The following is a 19,054-nucleotide window of genomic DNA, read 5'->3' on the forward strand; positions in this document are numbered from 1 at the left end:
ATGACTCTAAATTTTAAACATTGAAATATCTTAAATATTTTCTAGTGTTTTTTTTTTTTATTTGTCAGCTCTGTAAACACCCGTAGATGATAAAGGGGTTATTTGGCTTACAAGTCTAAATTACAGTCTGCTTGTATATATGTATATATACATTTCATAACAAATAAAAAGACCTTGTGGTCACGATTTGAGAACATTTATTTCAGAAGTAAATTTAATTAAATAAAACTTTGGCATAACCTTTTGAGAGAAATTCTGCCTTTCCAATCTTAATCTTCTGATAAGAACATGACAAAGGAGTTGAAAACCATAAATAACAAAAGTGTAGGAATGGCTGAAATTAGTGAGGAATTTTATCTCTCATTGGGTTCAAAGGCCTAACACTACAAATCATATGTTTTCCATGGGAACCTTCCATTATCTAGTGCATTAACTAGACAGCCAACACTTGATATTTCTCCCCCCACACCCACTGGCTTATCTCTCTTTCTTATTTTCCTTTGGCAAGGGACAAAATTATAACACTGCGTAAATCACATGCATCTTCAGACTTACACGCCATAATATCACTAGCCATCACTTATCTAAACATTTTTGAGTAATTAAGATGAGTGTTTTAACTAAATTTGTTGTGGTGAAGATTGGATGTAACAACACAAACATTGTAAATTGAAAAAATCTTAATATATTCTGATGGATTTTAATATTTTGTTTTATTACTAGTTAGGTTACTTTGGAAACTCAACGGCACTGTCAAGTAAAAGAGTACTTTTTTCATGCTTTTATAAGTGGCATTGAGTGCTTTGTCTTCTCAGAATAATTTATTGTGAAAGGTATGTGTAGGGGTTTGTCTGTGTTAGAGATTCTATCTGCCCTCCAGCTAAGTCGCTTCAGTGGAAATGAGATCCTGACCACTGGGTTGATGGATGCACACATAACTGACTTGTTCAATTCTAATTTAATTCTGGAAATCTATCTCCTTTATGACTTTAATTTTTCTGACATGAAAACATTCTATCTTTTTAGGCTCCCATTGTTTCTGCAGAACAGCCGTCTTCCTTGGCACAGGGGGGAAAAGACTACAAGATGCAGCAATAAACAATATCACAAAACCAATTTTCATATTGGCAGAAAAATAACTCCAAATAACCGTAACTTGAAACACTGTCAGATTCTTGGCCCTTATGATGTAGGATTATTAACAAGAACTTTCACCACTACAAACATGTGAATTGTCTACTTTCCAGAGACTTGAGCTCTTCACATACACAGTAGTGTTGACGTGTAAAAGAGAGGCACAAAGGAGAAAAAACAAGGTTCATTCCTGATAAAGACAGTCTAACCAATTTTAAGATCTTGGTAGTTGAAACAGACTCGGGGACGTATTCATTACAATTTCTCATAGTAATGGGAAGAAGACGGGCACAAAGGGATACTAAAATGAACATTCTATATCTGCATTCCTTTTTGAACCTTGTCTCCTAGATAACCACAGTCCTCTGATTCATGGATTATGTCTCTTTTTTCTTTTTATAAAAGTTGCATTTTATTTGCTTTTCGCATCACAGACATTCTGCGGTGGTTCATTAGGATAATTTATCTGAAGTGTAATGAGACACTCAGAAGAAATTCGGTAAGCAAACCCACCATATTGCAGTTATAGTATTTTTGCTAAGTTGTAAGCTTTGCTTTATTCTGCATTAAGAAACAAACAAAATAGAACCATTCATTTTGCTGTAATTTTAATCTTATTGAACATACAATTATAGCTGAGTCAAATAGCAGGATGGCAAATAGAGGACTCTATCCACATTTGGAGATTTTTCAAAAAGAATTTTACAGAAACATGGGCTTTTTCAAGTTAATTTCTTTGGTTTCCTTTATTCCCTCCATCATATAAAAGTGCCTTTCTTTATTCATTTTTTTTTGTCAGCCTTTGGGTATAAAATTTTAATTCTCTTTGAAGTGGATTCTCTCAATACCTATTAAAAACCTATTGTTCCCTAAGCTTAGCCATGCATTGACCCAAGGGTCCTCCTTTAGCACCCTATTCAGTGAACCTAAGGCAGGAGGGAAGAAAAGATATGCATTCTTGAAGCAAAGCTGCTACACTGTCTTATCCAAGTAGAGATTTAGGAACACAAGGACAAATAAGGGAATAAACTGTAGAATTACATCATGCTATTTTCAAATGTTTGAATTAATTTGCGCAGACATTAAATTAAATCCATGCTGTGAAGGGTAACTCAACATTTTTCAAGTCCAGAGGATCAACTTCTTTTTCTTATTTTTCACTAGTTTGATCACAGCAAATTTTCTTAGTTCTTAGAAACATAAAATTGACAGACAGGAAAGATTTAGCGGGTTTTTTCTCTGCTTTTTGTTTGTTTGTTTGTTGTTTTCTTGAAGTGTTTGTTTTAATGGTGACATTTTTTTCTGCCTTGAAACTTGCTTTTATTGCCCCAAAATGAATGAACTTAGAATAAGTCTAAAGCATGTGAAACACTGACAGCGCTGGATCTAGAGTTTGATCACAAACTAGACTTAGTTCTTTTTATATTTAGCTATTGCCTGCAATGTGATGAATCAATTATAACAGCTAAGAATGCTCTTAAAGATGGATTTCAATAGCTGCCAAATATATACTATTTCATTGCTGATGGGATTTCTTAGAATGAGTCTATTTCATTTAATGAACGTATTCTTCTAAATATGTAGCATACACTACTCTTCAACAGTGTTTTGGACAAGTTGGTCCCCTATGCATCATAAGATTATGTCACCTGTGTATCTTCTAGACATTATAGGTTTTTTTCCAGAATATTTTATGATTCCCAAGTTATACATATCACAAGTCTATTAATAAACACAGAACTCTCACAGGTATCTTTATATATGTTCATGACAATAGTCCCTTGGAAATTCTTGCATTAAAACTCTAGTCATAGTCGCTACTATATCCCTCATTATACAAAGCACTTAGATAACCTCTTAAGGACCACCTGAACAAGGAGCTAGTAACTATGGCTAAGCGTTGGCAAGCAGATAATGATTATTTTCACAAAAACAGAATTGCTGGATATTGTTTGATTACTACTAAGTTTTCTGCTTGGAGTAATCATAAAGTACATATACCATATCTTTGGTGTGGTGTTTCTTTCCTTTCCAAGAGAGTTTACTTAACACAGCTTTGTCTTGACTGTAGTTTTTTCTTGCATGAAAGCAGATATCAATTCTACATTCCTATTATAATAGTCAAGTGTTTTGAAAAGTCTAAAATCAGAGTTCACATTTCAGCATATTAACAGGTACTTGTAGGTGAGAGCGGCTATTTTAGAGGAAGGTAATGAAATTGAAAGTCATGGTTTTGCTGTTGTGAAGCACAGTGTGGTGCAAACTGCTGAGGCAATGGCTTGCTTCTCCCTGGTGGAATTTTAAAAACTCTAAGCCTAGGTCTTACCTCAGATCCTGTAAACTTGATATTGCATTTAACAAACTAATAAGTGATCCCATTCACACTAGAGTTTAAGGACTACCAACCTAGCCAGGTGGTGGTGGTGCACATTTTTAATCCTGGCACTCAGAAGGCAGAGGCTGGTGGTCTCTGAGATTCAGGCTAGCCTGGGCCACAGAATGAGATCCAGGATAGCCAGGGTTACAGAAAAATCCTGTATCAAAAAAATCAAACCAACCAACCAACCAATCAACCAACCAACCAAACAAACAAACAACAACTCCCAGCCTGGAGAAAGAGATAGGGACTGGAGAGATAGCTCGGGAGTTAAGAGTTTATATTGCTATTTCGAAGAACCTGATTTCAATTCCTATCATCTTTGCCAGGTGGCTCCTTGAAAATCCAGCTCCAAGGAATCCAGAAGCTCTTATGAAGGAGGAAGAGGAGGAGAAGAAGGAGGAGGAGGGGGTAAGGAAAGAAAAAGAGAGAAAGGAAGAAAGAAAAAAGAGAGGAAAAAAAAGAACTACCTGCCTAACTTAAGACCCCTGATTTTTTTTTTATTGTCACTGAATAAGCAACACAAAGAAAAACAAACATCTCACGTATCTGCAGCTGTGGAATACAACATGTATACTTAGCTGGCTTTCCCGAACTGCTCCTGTTCAAAGAGGCACAGGACTATTGTACCACGGTGACCATAAATCTCCGGAATGAGGCTATAGTCAGGGCAGAACAGAGGCACAATGCAGGAGAGCTTGTGACTCCAGTGTGCTCAGGGGAGACATAAATATGCACACTGGAAGTATATGTTTACATACACTTTGCTAGCTGCTGTATTGGCTGCAAGCTATAACAGGGCAAGTGCCTACCTCAGTTAGATCGAAGTTTCAGTAAAACTGCAAAATAGAAGAAAAAAAAAAGACTCTTTCCCCTTTTATCCTAGACTGGGAAAGACTGTGGTTTAATTAATAGTGATTCTACTCATTCAAAGAGAAGCTGGCCACTGTTTTTAAAAAGGAAACACATTTTATTTAAAAAAAAAAAACTGCTAAATTCATAACTAATTGGAATGAAGCTTAATCTAAAAGCAGAGATTCTTAGAAATCCACACTGTGATATGGCCTCTGTTTGTGGGAAACACTCAAGTCTCAGGTCTCTGTGGACCACTTGGATCTTATCATGTACAGCTTTCTGTAGATTCGAGAGCAAAGTGATGACGGAGAAGATTTACTCCTTAGAAAATGTTGGAGTCAAGGAAGAATATAAGGTCTGAGAGACAAGCAGAACCATCTTTTTATCATTTATTACACATCCACATATTTGCTTGCAATAACAATAAATTTAAGAAGAGGCCATGATTTGAAGGAAAGCAGGGAGGGAGTGGTGGCTTGAGAGAAAATGCCCCCCTTAGGGATGGCATTATCAGAGCTGTGGCCTTGTTGGTGTAGGTGTGGCCTTGTGGGAAATGTGTCACTGTTGGGGGCAGGTCTGGAGATCTTCTATACTCAAACTACCCCCAGTTTGACACACAGTTGATTCTGGGGCCTGCTGATCAAGCTGTAGAACTTATAGCTCATTCTCCAGCACCACATCTGCCTGCATACCTCTGTGTACTGCCATGAGGTAATGGACTTAACCTTGGAAACGCTAAACCAGCCCCAATGAAATGTTTTCCTTTATAAGCGTTGCCAAATCATGGTGTATTTTCACAGCAATAGAAACCCTACCTAAGACACAGAGGTGCACTGGAGGTGGTGGAATAAAGAAAGGAAACAACAAAATAATGTAATGAAATTATAATCTCAAATTAATATAGCTTTGCAGGGAGTATCCTGTTTCTCCTTCTACTGTATATGGATAAATACTGCTGATGCTTGGAGGCCTGAGATGACCTTTGCCTGCTGGCCAGTCTCGGCAGGGCATTCCTTCGAAATTAAAGACATCCAAACTCAGAATCTTGCAGGTCCTTTGGAATCTTGAAAGGGTACTCTGAGGCTTTGAAGCCTCAGTTATTTGAATAACACTACTTCAGAGGCAGCTCAACATCCTTTAAGCACATTCTTCAACACTAACAAAAAAGCCAAAACCCACTTTTGATTCTGAAATTGTTGTTTTTTGAGAATGTCATCCATAGACATAGCACACTTTGTTCAAATTCATCTCCCCTTTAATCCTATTCCCCCTCCCCCCGACTTTTTCCTACCAGCTGTATATGCTACAGGATGACTGGCTTCCAGAATGCTGTTCTCAGTTGGAGAGGGGGAGGGTGCGAGAGAGAGAGAGAGAGAGAGAGAGAGAGAGAGAGAGAGAGAGAGAGAGAATGGTAAAAAAAAAAAGAAGAAGAAGAAGTCGTCCCAGGCTAGAAGCTTAAAAATGAGATTGGAAATCATCTCTCAAATATCATCTTTGTTTTAAATAGGAGAAAGTCTAACATTGTCTACTAAAAAATAAATGATAACAATGTTTTGGTAAGCACATCGATTTTGCTCAAATATTATTACTGGATAGAAAAATTCTATGGAATCTATTAATGGCTGAAATGCATTCAAATATTAATACAATCAAGTGAGTGTCAGCCAAATCAATGATACAATAGTATACGCAAAGAAAGACCATGCTTTCTCATGAAACAAACATGCAATTCATGGGAGCTAATCAGAGAGCTTGAGATACAGTTTTCAAACGTGAAAAATACAATGGAAGAAGCAAAAATTCATTTGCGAATGCTGCCCTTTAACTCTGGGATGCCAAAGTATATATGATGTCTTTATTTTCTGACATACTAAATATTTAGCTCTGTATAAGCCGTAAGCCTGCTGCTGCTGTCATTAGAATTTCATGAGGGTCCCATCTGTAAATGCAGCGCAGCTTAAACCCAAACACACATGCACATCTCCAGAGAAGATAGACACAGGCCTGCTGACACATGAATGGGATGCTTTGTCTACCTAACACAGAAAATGTAAATGAATTGCTGAGGACGAAAACTAAGGGATTCAAAGGCTTTCTTGATTGCCTTCTTTAAAATGCCAAGAACTTAAGCTGGCCTTTCTTATCTTCCACTACAAGTGTGTGACACTTTAGGAGGTCTTTCTTATTGTACTATAATTCAGGGATTGTTCCAGCTCTGTGCTCCATGCCTTTTTCCAAAGGGCAGCCTGCGATGTATAATTCGGGTAATGAACAGCTGCATAATTTAAGGGTCGAGCTAGTAGGGCACTGTTCCTTATTTGTGTTGCTTTAGCAGTTGCCAAGATGTTCCAGGCCTCTTTAGGAATACGATTTTTTGACTGCTTTATTTCTTTCAGATGATATATGCTGGGGTTTGGTTGTGTTCCAGAAAAGCGAATTTTATCAGCAGAAGTACCAGAGCAAGCTTTTCTCTCATTTTACTCCAAAGGGCAATAGCACTGAGCTATAATGAGGTAATTTTTTTCCAGCCATGCACACACTGTGTTCTATCAGGCAAGGTTGTTTAAACCAAGTCCTGTGCCTAGCCAAAGCATGATGGACTCAATCACGGAGCTATCAAAGATATTTCCACAGTACATCCCTCTCGTACAAGGCCAATCCCCTGAACATTCAAAAGACCAGGCAAGGAGGCCCTTCAAGATGAAGACTGCATGCTGATTAATCAGTTGCTTTATTTATCCTGTCTTGGCCAAGTATTGCTTGTTTGTAAATAAAAGATTTATCCTGAATTTCCTGCAAACTAAAGAGCATAAGGCTGACTTGGACTGCATTCAGAGAGGAAGAAAGCTGCCTGCTGTCAAAGCAACAGAGATCTCAATGTCCACTGTCATAAATACCCCTTCATGTGTCTTGAAGCATAGACTGAGTCTGAGCTAATCTCAACACAATTGTCATTTCATCAGGATGAAGCAGAATAGGCAAACTTAAGAGGAAAAAAAATACTTCTTCTTTTTATTTTAACACTCTTCTGGGGGAAATTCCCCAAATGCAATAGAGTATACACCCTGCAAGACAAACATGGAGGAGAAAAAAAAAAACCTCCTGATTAGACAGGGCATCATTTTGCAAGAAACAAATGAGTGTGCTCCTCCACTTATCAGAGAGTAAGCAGCTAATGGGAAAGAGATGTGACAGACCACAAAAACTAGGAATTGTCTGCAAACTGGCAGGAACAGTGATTTGCTGATGACCCAAATTATTTTCAGGCAGTTTGGCACATCTCTATTTGTCACACTTACACAGCTAAGCCAAATGCATTTAATTAATACGACACATTTTCTTTCCTTTGAAATAGGAACAAAACAGCAAGCATTTCTTGATTGCTGGAAAATGCCCCAAATGGCAAGAATTATAAACCTCTTGCCATCATTTGTCTTCTGTTATCTTCTATGATTAGCACACTACCGCTGCAAACATTCCTTCTGGATGAGAAATTCTGTGGCTGTAGAAATATCTCTGGTGCAGGTTTTGTGTGTACACAAGGAGACATTAGAAACATGGCTACAGAAATAAGTGGACTCAAGGACAATGACAAGGGGCTTTGATCCTACGTAATGTGCTGGCTTTGTGGGAGCCTACCCAGTTTGGATGTTCACCTTCCTAGATATGGAAGGAGGGGGGAGGACCTAGGACTTACCACAGGGCAGGGAACCCTGACTGCTCTTTGGACTAGAGAGGGAGGGGGAAAGGAGTGGGGGGAGGGGGAGAAGGGTGGGAGGAGGGGGAGAAGGGTGGGAGGAGGGAGAGGGAAATGGGAGGCTGGGAGGAGGTGGAAACTTGTTTTTTTTTCTCATTTTCTCAATAAAAAAATGTAAAAAAAAAAGAAATAAGCGGAAATATACAAGTAATCCACATGTTCAGTTTTTGTCTCAATTCAGAAAGTAAAGTAAAGAAAGTTGTCTTCTTTGAAGGAAAACAGTCTGGCCTTGGGAGATGGCTCACTGGGTAAAGCTTTTTACTTGTGAGATTGAGAAGCTTATTTCAAATGCATGAAATGCATTTGAATAAAGACAGTAGCATATATCTGTAATCCTAGGGCTCCTATCTCAAAACATCAGTGGTGGAGATAGGAGGCTCCCTGATAGCTAACTTAATAGTTAGACTGGCATACTCAACAGTTAACAGACAATATAGGGAGCTTTTTTTTATTTTATGGTCTCCATTTTCACCATGCCATGAAGGCACTTGTACGTACATAATACAACCTACACAAACACATATATGAGTTACACACAGACACCCTTATTAATCAGTGATGGGGCCTCACATTAGTACATAAATCCACAAATCACAGTAGTTCAATGAAATCTTTACCACTTCAGTAACCTGTGGTACTGGCAAAGTGAGGACCCTCAGAAGAGAACCATGGAAATTCAGGCAAGAGAAATCTCATTCTAAAATCCTTCCCTTGAAAGGTAGACAACTGTTTCTGCATTCAGAAAGTGCTGGTTGGGATCCCTTGTCTTTGATTCTATGCTCAGGCCTTTCTCTAACTGGCTAGGTCAGGGAATCCAGTTGGCATTTCACACCTCTATGAAATGAATTCCTATGAATTCCTGTTGTTCCCCTTGGTGGAGAAAGTCACAAATCACAAAAGCTAATGTTTTTTATTAATTTTAAATAAAAGGTGTGCAGTCAAAAAGCATTTGTGGAAAAAGGCAACAACACTGAAAACAAACATGTTAGTCTCACCAAAATAAACTCATTTCAATGTATCAAATTTGGAATTGCAAGCATGTTTTAATTCTCTCAAGCCCTGAGGGACTGTGCAACAAAAGTATACATTTTTATAACTAAACATGCACCTTGTATTACAATTATAAGTTATAGCCTGCTGTATAATTTTTATATACTGGTATAAAATTTACCTCGCAAAGAAAATTTAAGAATGTCTCTGAAGAAAAATATATTAAATCTCACTTTCAATTGCATACCAATTGCATGTAAATGTGTTCGTGTTTCTGAACATATGTATTGCGCAAACAGAATGCAAGAGTGAGCTGCATTTACTTGAATTTTAATCACTTCGTTGAGTGGCTCTGTTGAGGTTGGAAAACATATCCTTAGCAGCACAATTCCCTTATCATTTAGTGTACTTGAGATGGAGAAACGGTTCAGGCCTTCAGCTATTGAACAGACGACAAATTAGAAAGCAAAAACAAGTGTCAGAATAAGAAGGAAAGGAATCAATCACTCAGAAGTGAACTACTCCCCCAAACTTGGTGCTGAAATCACCTGAAAATTAAACTCATTGTTTTCTTCTACCTGAGTTCCCCATACTTACTCTTCAACACAACTGAAACACATAGTATCTCATCACTTCCTGTTTCCTCTTTACTCATCCTTCTGTGGCTCCACTTCCTTCCTGTCCAACCTCTGCCCTCTGGTCAGAGGCTTTTCTGCCAGGACATAGAGTTGAAAGTAGCCTTTCAGCCATGTTCTCCCTGCTCCCCCTGCTAATTCTTTGCTACTCAAAACACTGTCCCAATCCCCTTTCTTTTTCCTCTTTTCTGAGCTGCCAGCTTTTTCTGAACAACTCGGAAACCAATGCTGACAGGTTCTTCTACTAATCTGTGCTGTTCAACCTCCACTTGACCCTGGCTGTTGTTTAACAATCCCTTTAATCATCACTTACTGACACATGGGACTCTTCAACGTGGTAGCTTACCTTGGGCTTCAGTCCAGGTCTAACCACTGTATTGTTGGCTAAGGCCACCTGATATTTAACTGAGAGTCCTGAAACCCTGTCCCCCACCCCCCCTTATAGCAACTTCTTTCTTATTCCTTCAGAAAAAGGCAGTATCTGCTCTTCTCCTTCTAATCGTTACCCTGTTTTCTTTTTCTTTGTTTTTCATGTCCCTGAGGTTTTTCCTCCTCACCGCAATACTGCTGTTTCTTTGTCAGCAGCCAAGCTCCACACAACCCTGAACTTTTCATCACGGTAAATTCTGTCTCCTTCCAGTGTGGAAATGTTCAATAGCTATCCCGTGTCAACACGAAAACCCAAGAAATAAACTTCAACAGAAAAATAGCATTTGCCTTAACCTCTTGTTTTATCTCTCTAATGCTAACACACTGACCAAGTCCCTTGCTTTTTGATAATAAACTCTACAGACTGAATGCCTAATAGATCATACTTGCATGTCACCCTTTAAATCTATGAATTAGGACCTCTTTGTTGGATTGGAATTATTTTCTCAAGGCCATGTTTTTACCCTACAACTAACCGCATTTCCTTCCCTCTCTGTTGTGTCCTGTCATCTGTGCCCCTCACATTTCCTATCATAAGGTCCCCTTCTTCCTCTTCAGCAGGAGTTTCAGGCTGGGAATTAAGCTGTCCACACACAAAGGTCTCAGATATAAATGAAATCCCAAAAGTAGACAACAGATACATCTATACATAAGAACTATATGCAGTATCAGCCCCTGGGCTTACAAGATGCATTGTTTTTCCTCAGAATACTCAAATGGCACAATTCTGGAGAACAAACCATCTAATGAGGTAGGGCGTGGATGCCTATACAATCGAGGTCAAATGAAAGGGAAAAGCTATCCCAAAGCAGCCAACAGGTTATTTGAGCTGGGGGAAGAAGGCTGGCTCTTATACAGATCTCAAAGTAAACTTTTGTTATACAGCCTGGAGGGCATGAGTCCTAGCTCACTTCTGCTTTGAAAACTTACAAAACTCCACCAATCCCTGAGACCCCAAACCCACCAATTTCTCTGTAGAGTAAAAAGTTCAAGGAAAGAACATCTTGACCCTTACTTGACCCCAAGCCTGAGACCAGGGCCAAGAAAAAAAAATCCCATCTATCCCTGATCTTGCTCCCAAGATCAAGTCACAATAATCCCACCAATCCCATACCAAACTGGACCGTTTCATGGACCCCGACCCAGAAAGAAATCCTATATAAGCCTGCCTTCTGGTCAGTTCCCTGCTGCTTCGAGCCCCAGCAAAAGCAGCCCCCCCTCTTGTGTCTCTGCCAATAAATTCCTTGTGTGAGGTTTGTTGTTTCCCCTCATAACTGCAACACTTCCATCAGGGAAACTTCTTCCCTCAGATCTTCAATGGCGTCCATCACGGAAGACTTTTCTCTCAGAGTTGCAACACCTGCGATGGGGAAGCTTTCCCTTCAAAACTGTGACACTTTTATACAAGAAGGCTTTCCCCTCAGAGCTGTAACAGGTACATCAACAAGTTCCGGAAATCATGTCTTTGGTTGCTTTAGGGAAAGAAGGACTTTAATATAATCCTATATTCTTTTGCTTTGCTCTCCTCTGTGCCCTATTTCATCATCTTGACGGCACACTAGCGATGCTGCACGTTTGCAATGCTAAGCCCCCGTGTCTATGTACAATGCATAGGCATGAGAGGAGTTTTCCTCCTACATAGCATCTGACTCTAATGCTGTGCTTTGGGAGAGTCAGAAAATATACCATAGCTTTGGCAAATCGTGTGGCATTTGGAGAGCTCTTTGCACAGCAGGCATTCCTACAGTCCTGGCAGGCCTTTTCATTTTCCATGTGCTGTTGGTACCATGTGCTAGCATCATCAAAATAGCTGATGAGAGTGCAAGGGTGTTTTGGAGCCATTGGGGATAGTGGTACTGATGTTAGTCTCCAATACCTGTGGTGTAACTCAGTGTGTGGTGTAAACTCTGTATGGTGTACGATCCATCTATTAGAGAGACCAAAGATGTTTCCATCTTGGAAAGAAGCAGACAGACTAAGGATAAGCTATGGGAGAGGAATTCTAGGAATTTAATTTGTTAAGTTTGTGGAGTGGATTTTACATAAGAGAGAGGATCTCTGCTTCTGATTTTACTAACTACACTCTATTTTATCTCCTGAAGAGTACATTCAGAAGAAATTCCTAATTAATAAATATTGTATGTCCTGATTCTTTCCATATTCCCATTACCCATCATTTCCTGTTTAAATTAAAGGAAGAACCTCCAAAGCAGTCTACTCCAGTCATGCTTTTTAATCCATGTTTCTAGCTGCATCAAAACGAATCTTTGGGTACTTTTCAGATTACGTCACTCTTCTCTGTATAGCTCTCCTCTCGCTGAGCGTTAATCATGGCGCCTTTAAGAATATTCACACTTTGCAGGAGAGTCAGCAAATTATCAAAGGAAAACAAAATGTTTTTCTTCTTGAAAAGCGGCATTGCTACCCTTGCCTCTTGTGCATTGTTACAAAGATAATGAGGCAGCTGGATATATCCAAGATGGTAGACTGTGTAACCCACAGGGCACCCATTCTGATATTAATAATGATGGAAATTAGCAACAGCGTTGTCAGCACAGATGCTTTGTCAGAGACTTGATCAGAGCTGACCCTCTGCTAATCTCTCCCATCTCTGCTTCCATCACATCTTCTCTACAACCTCATCACTTAGGTGTCAGAGTTATTGTCTTTGACAACTTAAGTCAAAGTTGATGTATATGCCCAGCAGGCTCTGGGTATCTTGAGTAAATTCATTTAAAGAGATTTAGAAGATAATGGGCTAGCAGTGAAAGCTAATGCTGCAAAAGAACTTGGATGGGCTTAGTGAGAGCTTTCATGGAAGGATTCTCGCACTGCAAACAATGCCAAAGTTCACCAGCCTTGAAGCTACTTTTGTATTTATCGTAAACTAGTGATTCATGATCCATTTAATGCAAGTAATCAGTGAAGGCAGATGCAGGAATAGTTCATTTATCTTTACGGAACAGGCTTGTGTTTTCTTTTAATTTGGTGAATTTTTATGAAATACTGAAAATGATAACATAATTTCAGGTTTTCAAACACTTTCGAGTGAAAATTATGTTCTAGCACTGAGTTCAGTTAGTTCGGATGGCCTCATTTAATTCTCACATAAAAAGCCATTATTATTTTCTAGATATTTCACTTGGGAAATTGAATTTTGAAGAAATTGATGTTCATGGATAATGTTAGAAATGTAAAACCAGCTAATGCGTAACACTCTAAGCTGCACCTTCTTAATATGAGTGCTCCACAGGTTACTACTTCTCAAAACCAAAATAGAAGCTGGAGTTGCATCATCCTTCCCACTCTTAAAATGCATTTATCTCTTTCCTCTTAAATCATACTTAGTTCTATACAGTACAACATCTACAGCTTCAATCCCAGATGCATAGCTTATCTTAATCATTGTGTAAGTCTTCCTGATGTTTGAAATGCTTTTGACTTTTTTTATAATAAACCCTATATAGCTGCATTTTCTGAATCTTATATTCCTTACACATGAGCTCAGCCTGTGGGGCTTAAAAAACACATGCTTGCATGTCACATGCCTGAAAGCCAGGGGGTTCCGTGTTGAAGGTGCAGACAGGTAAGTTTTCTGACACGGCTCTGATACCTTACAGACAGCAACTGTCTCACTGCGCTCACAGAAACTTCTTTCTCTTCACAGGCAGAGATGGAGAGCAAGTGATTTCCTACTATCCCTCCTAGTTGGGGCCCCTCCTTTAGAGTACAATTTAGTATTTAATACTAATTTTTTCTTTAAAGAGAGGGAATCTTTCCCATGATAACCACTCTGAGAGTTAGAGCTTCACATATTATTTCTAAGGAGATACAAATATTTAGTTTAGAAAACAAATAATTTAGGCACTGGTCCTTCTTAATATATGGTACAAACAGTTGTAGAAAGTCCTTTGTGGGGCTCACAACTCTAAAATAAGACATTCATTGTCACAAACATCTGGCAACCTACAGATGGATCATAGCTGTGAGGAAAAAAATAAGTGAGTAATTCTTCCATTCTGATCTATCTGCTACATGATAACTATGACCTAATATAGCTATGCTCAATACAAATGTGCATACAGGCTGTAAAACAGCCTCTATAACCAGGAGTGTAGTCCTCCAGATTGCAGATTTGAAGGATCAATCAATTAAATGCAAGATAAGGTCAAATATTATCGATCCAAGATTCAATAAAATCCCTTCCTTTACCTTTCTTACCTTTGATTGTGTGTGTGTGTGTGTGTGTGTGTGTGTGTGTGTGCGTGTGTGTGTGATCTAAGCACATTTTCCTTAAAATACAAATTTTTCCCCTAGAAGTGGCATATACATTCTGGTAAAAAGAGAAAGGTCCTTAAAAAACATAATGATTTGCTGACTCTGTAATCGATAGTGTTATAAAACCTTGGAGGCAGGAAAAGTTGAAAATAAAAATATTAATGCCTGTACTTCAAGAGCATACTTAAAAAGCAGAATTTAAGAGAGGCTCATTGCTGTGAGGATGTAGACAGTACATACATCAACTTTGACAACTCCCTACAGTGTATGGATGAGTGTTGAAGATACAACAACATACAGTGCTATTGATGCTGTGTTTCTCTACCACTTTTAACTCAAATCTAATTTTTAATAAAATCTCAGGTTATTTCATAAGATATGACAGTGTGTCCATAAAATTGATTGTGTATATACATAAATATTTATTCTTTTCCACATTTTATATTAATGGTCATCTTTTTGTTACTGGCACACCCGATGAAAGTTTCAATTTTCACTTGTTAATCCAAATTAATTTAAAATTTTCATGGTTATTTAGTGCAGAGACACATTTTAATTTTTGTACAAACACAATGCAGTGGTTTCTGTGTGTAAACCCAGTATCAGTTTGAGCCTGCCTGAAATTTTGTCTCTGATGTGTACGTGTGCTTTTCTTTATGTGGAAGATAGAAGCATTTGCTGCTGTGCTTTTATCTGACTGTGTCCAGGAACTAGCAAATAGAGAATTGTAAATATTGCATGTTTGGAAAAATTCCACCTGGCGCAATTCAATCTCTGGGTGGCTAAACATTCTGGTTAGACAAAAAATTCTCTTGTTAGCACTCCTTGTTAATCTAGAAATGAACAAGACATGCTTTCAGTATATTCAAGTGGTATTTTTAAGGACACCAAAGCTCACTCCTCTTTTCATTTATTCTAATTTATTTCCTTCATAAACATGTTCTTTACTGGTCTTAAATAATTTTGTTGTCTTTCTTTTTAAACTAATCCCCTTCCTCAAAACTCCTGTAAAGGTTAAGTTTAAATATCAGTTTCTCTTTGATTTTAGAAGATTTTTTTTTGTTTCTGTACTCCAAATGTCTTTTCTCATGTCAGGAAATTGAGCTAATTCTCAATTATTTTTAAAAGACAAAGTAAAATCTAAAGGGATTGACTTGAGGAGATGACTGAAAACGTAAATGGCTTATTGGCAAACTTTATGACCTAAGGTCAAATTTTACCAGCAACATTAGGTGGGTGCAATGGCAAGATCAAAGAAGACAGAGGCTTGCTGGCCATCCAGACTAGCTGCCTTGGCAACATCTAGGTGTACTGAGAGACCACGTCTCAAAAATTAAGGGGCTCTTAAAATGGCTCAGTGCCGTGAGAACTGAGTGTCTTTCCAACAAGTCCCACAGCTCCCTAGGATTTTCTCCACAGGTTATACTACAGAGGCCAGACTGGGGCACAAGGTGAAGGTATATTTCACCATTCAGTCTAGTTTTATTTGCATAAATATGGTCATTTTAAGCTTCTTACAGGAGTGACACTTTAAGTCAAGCAGACATTGTCTTCATGTCCAATCCCCAAGGTTGATTGAAAGACAAGTGCAGTTGATACCCTTGCATACAAACGATACATTTGCAAAGTCATCTGCATGGTAAAAATTTTCACTCAAATAATAATGATTATAATAATCATAGTAGCAACTACTCTTACATTGTATACACTTAGGGACATGATCATTCACAAAAGAGATTATGTGTTGTTTACAGCTGAAGCTACCTGTTTTCTGCATTTGTGAAAAGGCTTTTTTATTCTAAAATGTAAATTTATAAGATTTTAATTGTCTTTTTATTTACTTACTTTTTTAATCCTTATCCATGTATTTATTCGCATACATGTACCTTTTTGTAGGGACTGTTGTTTAAATGGTTCCTCTGGGTTGGGCTGGAATACTATGAAATAGTCACCCTCACAACTTTCCCAAGGATGCTGTGCTACAGAACAAAAGGCAGTGGTGTCAGGGCAGCTTTATTCAGACTTGAGTTATAATGCTGTTGACTTCTGAGGTCAGTGCTAATGAATCAACAATATATACTAAATAAAGAGCCTTTAACCACAAACACATAAAACAAGCTTATATATTGATTGTTTGATGAAAATATTGCAAGCAGATGCTCTAAGGATCCTAACCTTGCATTTCCTAAAAGAGCAATGACTTATCATTCACTAAGGTGATGTTCTTCGTGATTTTATAGAACATAACTACTGAAAGTAATGAGAATTGACTATGCACTATTCCCATGAGAAAATGTCAATAGATAAATAGACTCCAAATCTATGTTGCCTCCAAGTAAAAACAAGCCCTCTGGTGTGTGACCCAACCATACACAAGTTAGACATTTCCAAATATTTTGTGTGGTAAAAAAATATTTAGTAAATGAAAAAGGGGGTAATTCAACATATACTCTAGATAAAGTGAACTTAATAGAAGAAATGTTTTCTATGTATTAAAATAAATATATTGTAAAATCAGAATGAAAATTAAGGTTTTTTTAAAGCTTTCCAGATATTGATTACTTAAAATTTTGATGTTTGACTTCATTTAAAGTTAAAGCCTTAAAACCATAGGAAACATTTAAAACTCAAATACCAATTAAGCCTTACAGTACCCCTGAAGCACCTGTCTAGAATCCCTGTATTTTAAAGGTTAACATAAAAACCATACTTTTAATATTCCACATTTTAGGCTTTTGACATTATCATCAGTTTTTATAGTATACTTCCTTTTCTAAATCCTGCATTTGAGTTCCAGAACTTTCTGTCTTCATCTTTATTTTATATTATTACCTAGACTCAGACATCATTTTCTATATTATATTTTTATAATGCTTTGAGTCATTTATCCCACTAACTTATAATTCCCAGTCTCCTTTACTTTCAAGAAATACATGCACAAACACATACACACTCTATAGCAGAGAAACTAAGACAAAGTGAAAGAGAGAGGGACAGAACCAGACCCAGACAGAAACAGAGACAGAGGCAGACATACAGAAACTACAATTTAGAAATCATTTTAAAGATAAGAATTGGATAGAACACACTCAGACTCAATCGCACCATAATAACAGTGTATGAAGTTCAGTCTCAGGAAATTAAGGACCATTTCTGAAAGGACAATTTCCTAAAATCCACACTGTGGTTATTACTTTTCTGGTGAGTGCTGTTCTCCACTGAGCAAATGTATGCTAAATGTCTGCTATACAATATAAAGGCTTTTGGTCTGTTGTTTGACAAAAGCTATGTATCCTACACAATTGCCCTGCCCCTTCTCTGGTGAAAGTATTATTATGTATCACTTATACTCCTATAAAATGAAAGACACCTGTGGATAATCTCCTAAAATTCTGTGGCTAGAGCCTGTAAGTGCTGGAATCCAAGAATAGTGATGAACTTGAAGGTTCCCCACCCACTCCTCAGTGTACGGGAGGGGGGGAAATATTTAGAAATATGTTAAGAGACAATGTTTGGTATTACAGTTCTTTTTGGCCTTTCAGAAGAGAAAATAAAATAAAATAAATAAAAGATGTGCTCAGGAATCTATAGAATGCATGACCAGAATTTCAGAGGGAATGAAAAACTCACCATTTCATGAAAATAGTGGCTCACAATAGTCTCTGAGAACGACTAAGATTGTGAAAGGAAAACAGAATTGTGGACAGTGTTTCTGGCGGGCAAGTGAGCAGCCATGTGCAGATAGGAAAGTTAAAGGGCTAATTGAGGAAGTGGGTGAAGCAAGAATGTCTGCACCGGAAAATTTCAACAGGATGATATAGAGAAAAAGATTGGCAGACAAACAGAAAAAAATATTTCTCCCCGAGGGACAGACAGCAAGTTCATTTTCCACTGAAACAGATAACAGCAAAATAAATGAAAAGAATCAAACAATTCTTTTTTTATTCAATGATAATACCAATATCTCACATCTCTTGGAGCACCCTTATACCCTTCCCAGAAGAAGGAAGAATTACACATTGATATATATAGACATCTGACTATGTGTTAATTTCATCTCTGCCAAATTGCACATAGATTCAGCCTCCCAAGATTAATTCATCTTGCACAATTGCTTCAACTTATTCCTATGAAGACTAACAACATCCACATGACCATTGTTTATTACGTCACTGTGGGTATGCTTTGATAAAACTTTTTATATATTCTATTAACAATAACTGAAAACAGAAAACAAAAACTTAGATGTCTATAAACAACCTCAGTATGGGACACACACTCTATTTGGATATTAGTGCTTATATTTCAAATATATTCAATATCATATGTGTTGTATATTTTTCAATATTCTTCAATAAGTTTTCTAATACAGAAAGTTTACAAGTTTTGAAATTTTATTGCTCTAGTAAATGGAATAATCATGATGCCTCTGTATCTATCATAAAAATGTTAATCAGTAATACACTCAGAGCAATACAACAAGAATTATAATTCTAATTAAAATTAAAATTTCATACAATGAAAGCAACACAATTAAATTCCTTACTATGATTCAGTTTAGGTTTATGATCATAGAATAATGCATTGATGTAACTTTAT

The 19,054-nt window shown here is 37.6% G+C and overlaps 1 protein-coding gene across 6 annotated transcripts in view; it reads right to left on the reverse strand.

Annotated features, from left to right (window-relative positions):
- Nucleotides 1-19,054, reverse strand: part of Pcdh9 (protocadherin 9) — an 814,947-nt gene that overhangs the window by 38,437 nt on the left and 757,456 nt on the right. The gene's annotated exons all lie outside the window — the stretch shown is intronic.

Source organism: Microtus pennsylvanicus, chromosome 15 (assembly GCF_037038515.1).
Source record: "Microtus pennsylvanicus isolate mMicPen1 chromosome 15, mMicPen1.hap1, whole genome shotgun sequence".
Taxonomy (NCBI): Eukaryota; Metazoa; Chordata; class Mammalia; order Rodentia; family Cricetidae; genus Microtus; species Microtus pennsylvanicus.